The 12522-nt window shown below is 49.5% G+C and overlaps 1 protein-coding gene across 2 annotated transcripts in view; it reads right to left on the bottom strand.

Moving 5' to 3' along the window:
- The window catches only part of AFF4 (ALF transcription elongation factor 4), an 862537-nt gene that overhangs the window by 728190 nt on the left and 121825 nt on the right, over positions 1-12522 (bottom strand). For both annotated transcript variants that reach the window (XM_085618067.1, XM_085618066.1), the window contains exon 3: positions 12033-12076. The gene's annotated coding sequence lies outside the window, so the exon portion shown is untranslated. The remainder of the gene's footprint in view (positions 1-12032; positions 12077-12522) is intronic.

Here is a 12522-nt window from a genome sequence, read left to right on the forward strand (position 1 = left end):
CTGTGGGGCAATTACAATAATAGTCATGTGGGACAATTTGCACTTATCACTAAAGGAAAAAGGTGGAAAGCATACACAACTTTCCCCAATCAGTCTGTAGACAGGACATTCCACTTGGAGAGGCGGTGTAGGTGCCTGGATCGAAGGCACAGCATTTTGTCTTTTCTAGGGTTGTAAATAGGTTGATCTCTGGTGTGTCCCAATGTTGGAAGACCTCTTGGAGCACTTCACCGTTTAGTTCACATATGTGTAAGGCTTGTCCGCTTATTCTGTCTGCCTCTTCGTTTTCAACACCCAGCAGATGTATTATCGGGTGTTTTCCTCTCTGAATAGCCCATATCCAGATTTCCTGGGTTAGTTTTGACAGCACGTGATCTTGTCCCTCTTAGTTTGTTTAGACAGAACATTGTGGTTGTGCTAATAATTGGACGTTTTCACTGTAACCCATGTCACTTTGGTTTCCTGGCCCTAAAGGCCTTGCAGACACGTCTTTAGTCCTAGACATCGACGTACTGGATCGCTTCTTCCATTCTCCATATCCATCTGAAAATTTGCTCTCCCCAGGTACGCTCCCTAGCTTGTGTGGAATTCCTACTGGATGATGGTCCCTGTAGGGGTTGGTTGTATGAAGGTCCTGCCTACAATTATGTTGTCTAGGTTCCACCTTTTGAGCTCTTCATGTACTCTTTGCATTACAACTACTAGATCTTCCCAACTTCGTCGCCTGTGACCACTGGTTGTGAATAGACTCTTGCAGTGGTCTCATGTAGGTAGCCTTGCATGTGGAATCAGCAGCATGCCAGTCATCTTCTGCACAGTTCTCACTGTCAAAGACTGACCCTTGCAGTACCAGCAAGCCTGGCCAGTTATTGCGTGAATCCTCTTGATGATAGGGAAGGCACACGCTATGGATTCTTGTGCCCAGTAAGATAGTTTCTCTTCTCAGTTTTGTGGAGGATTTCTGAATGCGGATTGTGAAGCCAAGACTGTGGAGAGTGTCAATGGCTGTCCTGGCGTCCTTTTCGCACTGTGCGTATGAGCTTGCCTTGATTAGCCAGTCGTCTAGGTACGGGTAGACCTTTATTCCTTTTAGTTTTAGGTGAGCCGCCACTACTGCTAGGCACTTTGTTAATACTTTGGTTGCACACTTAATCACGAATGGGCGCACCCTGTCTTGGTAGTGTGTGTCCTGTCAACTATGAACCAGAGATACTTTGCGTTTGCGGTTCATGGGGATATGTAGCTAAGCATCCTTTAGGTCTATGGTTGCATTATAGTCCATTGTCTGCCGTCACGGGATGACCTCTTGCAGTGTAATTTTGAACTTTCGTGTCTTTATAAACAGGTCTAGTAAACGAAGGTCCAAATTGGTCTTAATGTCTTGTCCTGTTTTTGAGACAAAAAATACGCCGAGCAGTTTCCTTGATTGATTTCCGGTATGGGCACCCTCTCTATTGCCCCCTTTTGAAATAGTTCCTTAACTTTGCAGAGCCTTTCTTCCTCTCGATGTAGTTTTCTCTTTGGTTTGACTCCCAACGGTGTTTTTACCAGTTCTATGCAGTAACCAAGTTGGATGATGTGGAGGATCTATTTGTCTTTTGGGACTCTCCCCCTCCGCCCTAGAGGAAACCTTTAACTTGACTCTAAATGGTGTTATGTGGTGAGGCGTCTGGTACTCTGAGTCACTTGCTGGAGGATCTGTCTACTCTTGAAGGCTGCCCCCTTCTCTTGGCTTTTCCCTGAAAGGGCTGATGCTGTAGTGTTAGAAACCGCCACTGTTGCTGTATACCTTGGTGTTGCGCCGGCTGCTGGAACTAGGGCTGGCATGTTGCACCTTGAAACCTTCCTCACCCTGCAGGTCTTCTCAAATTTCCTTCCTTGGCTGTCCACAGAACAGCAATGCTCCAAAACCGGTTGAGGTGCCATGATCTTTCTTAATTTGCTGTCCTGGGTTGTCCACACTGGCTTTCCCCTGAGAAGGGTGTTTATGATGTTCACCTGCACCTCATTTCTGAATCCAGGCATCCGGAGCCATGAGTGCCTCCTCAGATGCTTGGGTTCCCATTTGTCTACTTGATGTATCTGGACAATCTAAAACAGATATTCAGGTAAGTGTTGGCTATTGCTTTGCCTTATACTACTACGGCTCCCCTCTTTTGATACTTTTCTGGGAGGAGCTCTCTAACTTCCTCCCAATGACTGGACTCAGTGATTTAAGAGTGCGGTCAAGGTGGCAATCCTCCATGGTGTTGTAGTCATCCTTGTAAATGTTTGGTCTACCATTTCCACTTGCTTGGTTTCTTTTCTCTTAAGAGGGTCCTGTGGATGTTGGAACATTCACCCTCTTTCTTGCTGTGGCTACTATGTTGGAATCTGCTACTGTATTGCTCTTGATGTAGACATGGTCGTTCGAGGAATGTTTTTTTTTCTTCTCTAACCTCTGATCGCCTTCGAAGATGCTGGTTCTCTAAAGGCTTCCCTCCCTTGATCTAGAATGCTTGGCAGCATGGGAAGGTACAAGTTTCTACTCTAGGAAGTCTCTAGGAGGAAACAATCCTGTGTCTTCTCTTCCTCCAACTGTACCTCATACTCATCTACCACACTCTTCACTAAGGCGTTGTACATCATGAGGTTGTCGGACGGCAAAGGTTGCGAGGGGTATATGTCAACAACCTCTTCCAGCAAATCAGTTTCAAGGTCACCACTTGCAGCATACTGGTACAACCCATGGTCCTCTGTTTCTGTAAATCAAGTTCACTGTGATGGTCTTCCTACCCATTCCTTTCCCCGGGGATTTTTGAGAGGTTTTTTAATTCCTTTGTTGAAGTCTCAAAATCCTTCTTCTAAAGAATTGCTGCGATTTTGGTCTCGAGCCTTATTTTATCCGTTTTCCAAGGTCCTGCTCTTCGGAGTCAAGAAGCTTTGACACTCTTTACTTAGAGTCTGGCAAACAAAATATTAGGGTTACTGTGGCACACCTGCAATAGTTACATGAACCTCTGAAAATATAGAGATTTGGTTCCTAGGCAACATAGGGTACAGTATTCCCTTAACTTCTTTTCGACTCAACAAGAACAATTGACAGGGATTTCAAAAACATAAGTCTGACACCATCCAGTTCAAGTATGGGACTGTAATTCTTTATTCTTTCTTTCGTTTGAGTTCACGAAAAGTTCTTTCATTAAATAATCTCAGCACTTTTTTTGCCAACACGTGTTTCGTCTTTCCAAAGACTTTATCAAGGCTTTCCTCACGAAATGAATAGAGCGCCAAAGTAAAGGTTTTAGGATATGTATTTATTAAAATACAAGGGTGCAGAAACATATACTGCTACCTATCACATAGCAAAAAACGATATGAGATGCTGGAAAAGCGATTTCCAACGTGATATAAAATTTGATGGGTGCAGATCAGGTAAAATGCCACCCAGAGAACGAGAGTGTCCGTGAGACGCCAATCCGCGTATGCAAGTATCCACAAGAGTCTGGCACCACCTCCAAGCCTTGTTGGCCATTGCTTTCCCTCAATCGCCTTTTTATGTCAACGGCTTCTCCCAGAGACGATCTTCATCACTGTCTCCCTTTCAAGACCCGTGGGGAGAATCAAAACAGTGTTAGAAACTCATTCCTTTCCCACCTAACCGGGGCAGAATATGATTTGGTCACGCCACATCCCTGATATGGGCAGTGTTTAATTTGCAAAACGAATGAGTGCTGGAACCCAAAGCTATGCTCATAAGCCAGTGCCATCACATGTCAGCATGCTAAATACCAAAACAGACTACACTGGTAGTCAATTAGAGGCATGAGGTGGATTCCAGACACCTCCTGCCCATTCAGTTCAGTTTTTCAGGTTCCTGCTTTCCCGCTTTGTGTCTGGTTTTCCATTTCTTCTTCTTTGAACTTTGCTTTTCCCTCTCTTGCTCTCTGGAAAAGTCCAAAGACAAAAAATGGGTGCCGGCACGCCCTACCTGAAACATCCGCCTCATTATGCACTGAACATAAAGAGGCACCCATACAACCTCTGCAAAAGGTGTGCTGCTGGCATGAGAGCAATAAACCGAGCCGTTTGACAAGCAGGATGTAAATAAAGGAACAATTGATGGCCCTAGCCTGACCTGGAAAACCATTGCATGCATTGTGCTGCATCCTTCCAGGAAAAAAGCCGTAACCTAGATGTTGTCAAAGGTCTTCCAGGAATGCTCAAGCATGGAACAGTGTGGCATTTTAAGCATACTTCTTGCCACCTGGGCAGTGACTAATTTGTAAAAGAATGAGTGATGGTGCCCAAAGCTTGCTCAGATGCTAGTGGCTGGCGCTACCGAATGTTGGTGCACCAAATACCAAAAGCATTTTAGTCTTAAATTTTCCTCAAGCCTCTTAAATCCACTACCAGACACTACGTGCACCTTTATCTCATTTTGCAGGTGCCAGCTTTGTCCCTTTTGAGTTTTGCATGTTTCTCTTACTTCTCCTTTTTGTTTGGTGTGTTTTACACTCTTTTGTTCTCTAACTGTCTGGTGGAGAGAAGAGCTGGTACCCAAAAACGAGTGCCAGTGGCAACCACAGGTTCAAGCATTGCACCAGTAATTCAGGTGGTAAGCAGATTCATGCCCGATACAATTAGACTAGGATTCCGTTTTTCAACCAAAAAACGAATTTAAAGGGTGCATGAATGTGCACTTTAATGTAAAACACTGCATGCCGTTTTACAACTTTGGTTTAGTGTAAATATGTGAGAATTGTATAGGTATCTGGGTGAGTTTCCATACAGCTAAGCATCCATGCGACAAATGCCATACAAAGCTTTGATAATCACACCGTTCATGTACACTACAAGCACTCCGAAAGTACTGGCACCCTCCCCCCACCCCCATTGTGTTATAGTAAGAGTTTCGCCACTGCCATCTACCCATGCAACTAGTGGCTTGAGTTGGCTACACCAGCCTCACTTCCTTATGGTGATTTACCAAAAATAACTAAGGCCATAATGCAGAGCCCACTGCAACCCAATTAGTTAGATGAAATCAGCAGCATAAAGATGCCAGAGGAAACGTCTAGAGCCTCACAATGCTAATCCATTTATGCAATGAATATTTTAGACATACCTTATACATCCCTAACCTGCCTCAATGCACTACTCCATTGATGTAGTCGTATAGTCAGTTAGCAGCAGTCCTATCTATGCTCCAAATATTTAAAGCAGACATACCATATTCAGCCCTGCAACATACTATTAAGGCACTTGACAGTTTGTAACGTAGTACACAATTAGTGTCCAGAATGTTTTTCTATAGACAGCAGAAAGAAGGATGTGCATAATTAAAACAAGAAATATTCAAGATGTACAATTGTCTTTGAACAATCGATACTCAACTATGGATTATAATTGAGACAGAGGAGCTGCAATACTATGTGCTGGTAATATTTATTCGAAGAGAAACTAACACGGTTTACCTTCCGTGGTGCAAGACCAGTGAAAGCAAATGGAGTAAACCACGGCACACTAACACAAACACTGGTTTTGGGCCAAAAGCACAAGTTACTACTTTTGTAACGATATATCTGTAAGAGACATTAGTTAGTGATAGATTCCTTACCTTAGAATATTTCCCAGGCGTCAGTCTGGATCCGGAAAGTTTTCTGCTTAGCAGTACCCCTGCGCGCCAGCAGGTGGCGCCGTGCGGTTCCGCGCCAGTCACTGGCGTCGTGCGCACCGGGATGACATCACAGAGGCTACTTAGGCACCACCCATGCGCGCGGACGCCAGTTCTTTCTTTTTCCGTGCCGAAAAAGAAAATCCGGATTGAGCACGTACCTCGGTCAATTTTTGACCACTTTGAGACTTTTTGTCTTCTCGTCTCCTGGTGCACATAGGGATGCCCGGCTTTAAGTCTTGCGGGTCGTGCCACCGTAATATGTCGGTGACAGACCCCCATGATGTCTGCCTCTACTGCCTGGAGACCGACCACAACTCCTGCGATTGTCGGGACTGCCGTGCCATGGCCCCAAAGGCATTGTGGGAGCGGCGCCGGAAGTTGCTGGAGGACCGGCACTCCTTTCGCGGGATCTGAGCTGTCGCTCCTCGGACTCGAAGTCTTCATCTTCAGATTCCGGTAAGCGACGACATAAGAAGTCGGAGAAGCATGTTTGCTTTCAGACGTCCCCCCCCGGAGGCGGACGTGGGGGACAGGGGCTCCGCCCCGGTGGCTCCTCTGGAGCATGGGAGTCCCGCATCCCACCCGCTATACCCGGGTCCGTCGGCGACTCCCGAACAGCGACATGAGTTTCTTGCTGTCTTGGACCACCTCTTTAGGCCTCGGGCTCCCGCCGGTTCGCCTGCGATCCCCGCGGCCCAGTGTCCAGATCCTGTTGACCCAGCGGCACCGCCTCCGTCGCCAGCCCCGGAGCCACTGGATCTAGCGCCCGCGGCTCGGGCCACAGCGCCGCTGGCTTCGGCTCCGGCGCTGCCCTTGGCTCTGGCCCCAGCGCCACCCCTGGCTTCGCCACAGGCGCCGCACTGGGTGCAGTTTATCCCACCCCTGTCGCCGCGACCGGCTCCTTCTACACCCCCCCCCCCCCCCCCCCCTTGCGCGGCAGAGTGACTCCGTGCAGGATTGGGTGGATGACCTTCAAAACGCGGGTGAACTTGATGCGTCTTCTGACCCGGGGTTTGCCTCGCCTCCGACTATGGAGGAAGGCGCTTCCTACACTATTGTGCTGCGTCGAGCCGCAGAAACTCTCCACCTCGACCTCCCTACGGTGGCCCTTAAGACCAACCTCCTTACGGAGGTGCTCCAGACGGCGTCTAAGTCGTCGGAGCCGCTGCTCCCTTTTAATGAGGCCCTTACCGAAGTCCTCTTGGGTACTTGGTTGCGGCCGGCCTCGGGGTGCCGGTGGATAAGAACGTCGCTAGGCGTCATCGCCCGGCGATCCCGCCTTCTTGACCACTCACCCCACGCCTGAGAGCCTGGTCATTCAGACCTCAACATCACAGAGTGCCTTTCTCTCGGCTCCGCTGGACAAGGACTCTAAGAGGCTGGACCAATATGGCAAGAGGTTGTGCTCAGCCAGTTTGGGGTTGAGATCGGTTAATAACGCCTGCTTATTGAGCCGTCACTCCCACGCAGTGTGGGATTCGGTGGAGGAGGTTCTGCCTCAGTGCTCTGAGGAGGTCCAGGCTGTCCTTTCCCAAGCAATTGCGGAGGGCAAGGATGCGGCGAAGTTTGCCATCAGGTGTGGTTGGACACCGCTGATTCGTTGGGCAGGGCTATTTCCACGACTGTGGCGTTGAGGCGCCACGCCTGGTTGCGTTCCACTGGCTTCTCACCCGATGTCCAGAGCTCGCTCATGGACATGCCCTTCGATGGCTCCCACCTCTTTGGTGATCAGGCTGACAATGCCCTGGAGCGCTTTAAAGACTCATGCCACAGCCAAGTCTCTGGGTCTTTCCTCGAAAACTCGTGCCACAACGGGGTTTTGTTCCTTTCGTGGCCAGGGCAGGGGTACCCAGGCGCGCTCTCCCAGCAAGCCTGTACAGAAGCAGCCTCAGTGAGGCCGTGGGTTCCTCAGGGGCAGGTCTGGTAACCAGCGGGCGGGGCAGTACACTTCCACCCCCGCTGCTTCCGCCTCGAAACCTTCCTAATCAGAGCTTCAGGGGGCACACCACGCAGGTGGGCGGCATGGTTCAACTCCACCACTGGCATGAGGTTACGTCAGACAAGTGGGTGCTGCAGATAATCTGCCAAGTTTACTCGCTCCCCTTTCTATCCTCCCCTCCAGCCATGCCACATCGGTACCACCGCATGTCGGAGGATCATTTGGCTCTTCTCCGTCAGGAAGTCGCGGCCCTCCTGGCCAAGGGGGCAGTCGAGTACGTTCCTGATCAGGAAGTAGGGAGTGGTTGCTATTCCCACTACTTTCTGGTCCCCAAAAAGGACAAGGGAGGCCTGCGCCCCATCTTGGACCTCCGTGACGTCAATCGCTTCCTCTGGAAGGAGAAGTTCAAGATGCGGACTCTGGCTCAGGTCCTGTCTGCCCTGGACCCTGGAGACTGGATGGTAGCATTGGACTTGCAGGACGCTTATTTTCACAATCCCATCCTGCCGGCCCACCGCCGTTACCTGCGGTTCACGGTAGGCCAGGAGCATTTTCAGTTTGCCATGCTCCCCTTCGGCCTTACCAGCGCCCCTCGGGTGTTCACGAAAGTGATGGCGGTGGTCGCAGCTCATCTGCGCAGGTCTGGGGTGTCAGTCTTCCCCTACCTCGACGACTGGCTGTTGAAGGCGGGTTCGCCCCAGGCAGTGGTCTCCCACCTCCAGACTACGTCTGACCTCCTTCATCTGCTGGGGTTCTCCGTCAATGTGCCAAAGTCGCACCCGAGTCCTTCTCAGAAGCTCCCTTTCATCAGAGCGGTTTGGGATTCAACACCGTTACGGGTTTATCCTGCCGAACAGCGTGTCCGGGATATTCAGGGGATGGTTCCGCTCTTTCAGCCTCTATCCCGGGTTTCAGTCAAGATGGCCCTTCGGCATCTGGGCCTGATGGCCTCCTGCATCCTGCTGGTGCCGCATGCCAGATGGCATACGCGGGCTCTGCGGTGGGACATGAAGTTCCAGTGGGCGCAGCATCAGGGCAACCTGTCCGATCGTGTCCAGGTCTCGGAGGGCACTGCACGGCCATTGCAGTGTTGGCTCCCGAATCGCAATTGGGTCAATGGCAGATCCCTCTCCCTTCCCCAACCGGAGCACACAGTAGTGACGGATGCGTCCCTCCTGGGTTGGGGAGGCCACATGGGAGAGGTGGAGATCAGAGGCTTCTGGTCTCCGGCGGAGTCCCGGATCCATATCCACCTTCTGGAGCTGCGGGCGATCTGGCTTGCACTGAAGGCATTCCTTCCCTCTGTCCGGGGAAGTGTAGTGCAGGTGTTCACGGACAACACCACAGCCATGTGGTATTGCAACGAACAGGGCGGGGTGGGGTCGTGGACCCTATGTCAGGAGGCTCTGCGCCTCTGGACGTGGCTGGAACATCAAGGTATTATCTTGGTGGTTCAACACCTGGCAGGTTCTCTGAACACCAGGGCGGACGGACTCAGCCGCCGGTGCATGGTGGATCACACGTGGCATCTGAACTTGGACGTGGCGCAAGGTCTCTTTCTGTGATGGGGAGAGCCTTGGTTAGAGATATTCGCCACCGCAGAGAACACGCAATGTCAGTTCTGCGCGTTGGAATTTCCAAGGCGGCACTCGCTCGGAGACGCTTTTCGTCTCAAGTGGAGCTGCGGTCTGTTGTACGCCTTTCCACCTATACCACTTCTGCCCAGAGTGCTGAAGAAGATCAGGCGTGACCGGGCCCAAGTTATTCTTGTGGCTCCGGACTGGGCTCGAAGAGTATGGTATCCCGAGCTACTCAGTATGAGCATCGATCCCCCGATCCGGCTGCCTCTTCAGGAGGATGTTCTGTCGCAGCAGCAGGGGACAGTCCTCCACCCGAACCTGTCCAGCCTCCACCTCCATCCTTGGAGATGGAGCAGCGTCAATTGACACCTTTCGATATTCCTCCCGAAGTCTGTGATGTCATCCTGGCAGCCAGGCGTCCCTCCACTAAAACGGTGTACGCCTGTAGGTGGAAAAGAGTTGTGGCATGGTGCACAGCTATGTCTGTGGATCCCCTTTCTGCCCCTTTTTCTGAGGTTCTTCTGTTCCTTCTCTCTTTGGCCCAGCAGGGCTCTGCTCTGGGCACTGTTAAAGGTTATCTTTCGGCCACCTCTGCCTTTCTACGGCTTCCAGATCAGCCTTCTCTTTTTAAGTCCCCGGTTGTTAACCGGTTTTCTTAAGGGCATTACGCATACGTTCCCACCTGTGCCTTTCATAATGCCTAAGTGGGACTTGAATCTTGTCTTGACTTTTCTGATGTGCGCTCTAGGCCTTTTCTTCCAAACCTCCTCTGTTCATCCGGACAAGGTGGTTCTGAGGACACATACTTCTTTCTTGCCAAAGGTTGTCACGCCCTTCCACATCAGGCAGACCATCACTTTGCCCACCTTTTTTCCGCCTCCGCATCCTTCAAGGGAAGAGGAGCAGTTCCACCGTCTGGACCCAAAACGTGCGCTCGCATTCTATCTGTAGCGTACAGAGCAGTTCCCGGTGGATGATCAGCTCTTTGTTGGCTACGGGGGTGCCAAAAGAGGTCGGGCGGTGCACAAACGGACCATCTCCTGGTGGGTCATTCTGTGCATCAAAGCCTGTTACTCCTTGGCCAAGAAGGAGTCTCCTCCGGGACTGCGCGCCCATTCGACCACGGCAACTGCAGCCACTACTGCCTTGGGACGCAGTGTCCCCTCGCAGGATATTGGTCAGGCAGCTACGCGGGCCTTGCTGCACACGTTTACCAAGCACTACTGCCTTGACAGTCAGGTCCGGAGAGACGGCTTCTTTGGCCGTTCTGTGCTACGTGACTTTCTGGTGTAATCTTGTTCGCAGACCCACCACCGGGGATGGTATTGCTGGGGTATCTATTCTAAGGTAAGGAATCTATTACTAACGTGTCTTTTTCAGATGCACAAGTTACTACTTGTGTAACGATGTATCTGTAAGAGACATTAGTTAGTGATAGATTCCTTACCACCCCACCCATCCTCCCCTTTCTGCGAACTGATTACTAGGGCTAAGGTCATCCCTTTTTAGGGCCCTAGTTTTATGCGCCAAAGGTCAGTTTCTCGCGGAAAGTTGGGTACAGAACTGACGTCAGCGTGCATGGGTGGCACCTAAGTAGCCTCCGAGACGTCATCCAGGCGCGCACGACGCCAGTGACTGGTGCGGAGCCGCACAGCGCCACCTGCTGGCGCGCAGGGGTACTGCTAAGCAGAAACCTTTCCGGATCCAGACTGACGCCTGGGGAATATTCTAAGGTAAGGAATCTATCACTAACTAATGTCTCTTGTAGTAAATTGTGCTTTTGGCCCAAAACCAGTGTTTGTGTTACTGTGCCGTGGTGAAGCACCAGTGGAATCCGCAAGCTTAGAAATGAAAAGCTGGGGCCGTATAATACATTGTACCACGGAGGCGCAAAGGTTATGTGCAACCGGGGGCCCATGGTATTACAGAAGAGGCAACAGAATACTGGTATCGCTGGTGCACATGTAGCGCCAGCGCTATCATGAGGGGGCATTCCCTCATTTACAGGGGGGTATGAAACCTTGCAAATGAGGGAATCACTGTACCACTGCGCCTGCGTCCTATAATAGATACGTACGCAAACAAGCCCTTAGAAGGGGAACTCACACTGCACCACAAAAAAGTGGGTCTCCTGACGGAAGCCCTCTGGAGGGGAGAAAAGGAGGACCCGTGGACCATCCAGACAAAACCACTGCAGGAGGGTGCAGTCACTTGGAGTGCGGGATGGGGTCTCTTTCCCATATTTAGAGTGGAGGCTGCATGCACCTGCTCTGTGAAATATAAAGGCTTTGAAGTTGCTGCTCAGTAATTTAGTGAATGCACAGTGGCAAAAAAGGGGGTAGTGCACCCTTTCCATAATATGGCCCCTGGTAGAAAATGAGTTCAGTGGCATTTAAGTCTACGATGAGGATCTCAAAGCCGCAATTGTGTAACTTTAATTTATATTGTTGCGTGTCCTTCTATTAGTAAAAATAATGGTTATGTTAAACTAACGTTTTGTACAATGGCCGAAAGTTTTGAGGTTTGAAATAAACATGACTGGATGTAGCAAGTACCAAATAGATGAAAAATAAACGGCTGCTGGAAACTACTCGCATGGGGTTGCAGACTACCAACATATTTTTTGCTCAATGAAAGCAATCACATGTGCAAACACATACTTTAAAATTTTTCATACCGATTCATCAAATCAACTTAAGCACTATTTTTTTGCCAACATGCTACTGTCATCATATGGTAGCAGATATTGCAACAGAGCCAGACTTCATCAGATCGGACCTTTAAAATTCTATAATAGATCCAGAAATTGTACAATTTAAATCTTTCATAACGAAGAAACAAAAAATTAACTTACTTTGGATGCACAATTTAAACTCTTACTGAAGCACAAAAGTCCATCTACAAAAATATGCGAAGAGAAAATGTTAATGTTTCCCACAGGTTTAGAACAAGGCTGAAATATTACTAACATTGCATATCTCTGTGGGGCAAATTACAGCCTTTATTTTAAGTAATTTACCAAGTATATATTCATAAACATGCAGGGATAAAAATGATCACACATGAATCTCGAAAATTGCCCCCACTAAATTCTAACCATCACCCATTTGAAGTGCATCTGTAATTTTCACAACTCAAGTTAATTCTGAATCTTGCCCAACATATGCCACTGTGACCTGACCTGAGGAGGACATAATTGAAAAGTAAAAATGCACACGCTAAAGCAAGGTCAGTATGAACACGTCAATGTACACGATCTAAAGGCAATTTGAAATTAAATTGCTTAAGGGAAAGCGTTGGGTTGATTGAACTGTATCATCAATGCCCTGTGTGTATTGGTTTTC

Source organism: Triturus cristatus, chromosome 7 (genome assembly GCF_964204655.1).
Source record: "Triturus cristatus chromosome 7, aTriCri1.1, whole genome shotgun sequence".
Taxonomy (NCBI): Eukaryota; Metazoa; Chordata; class Amphibia; order Caudata; family Salamandridae; genus Triturus; species Triturus cristatus.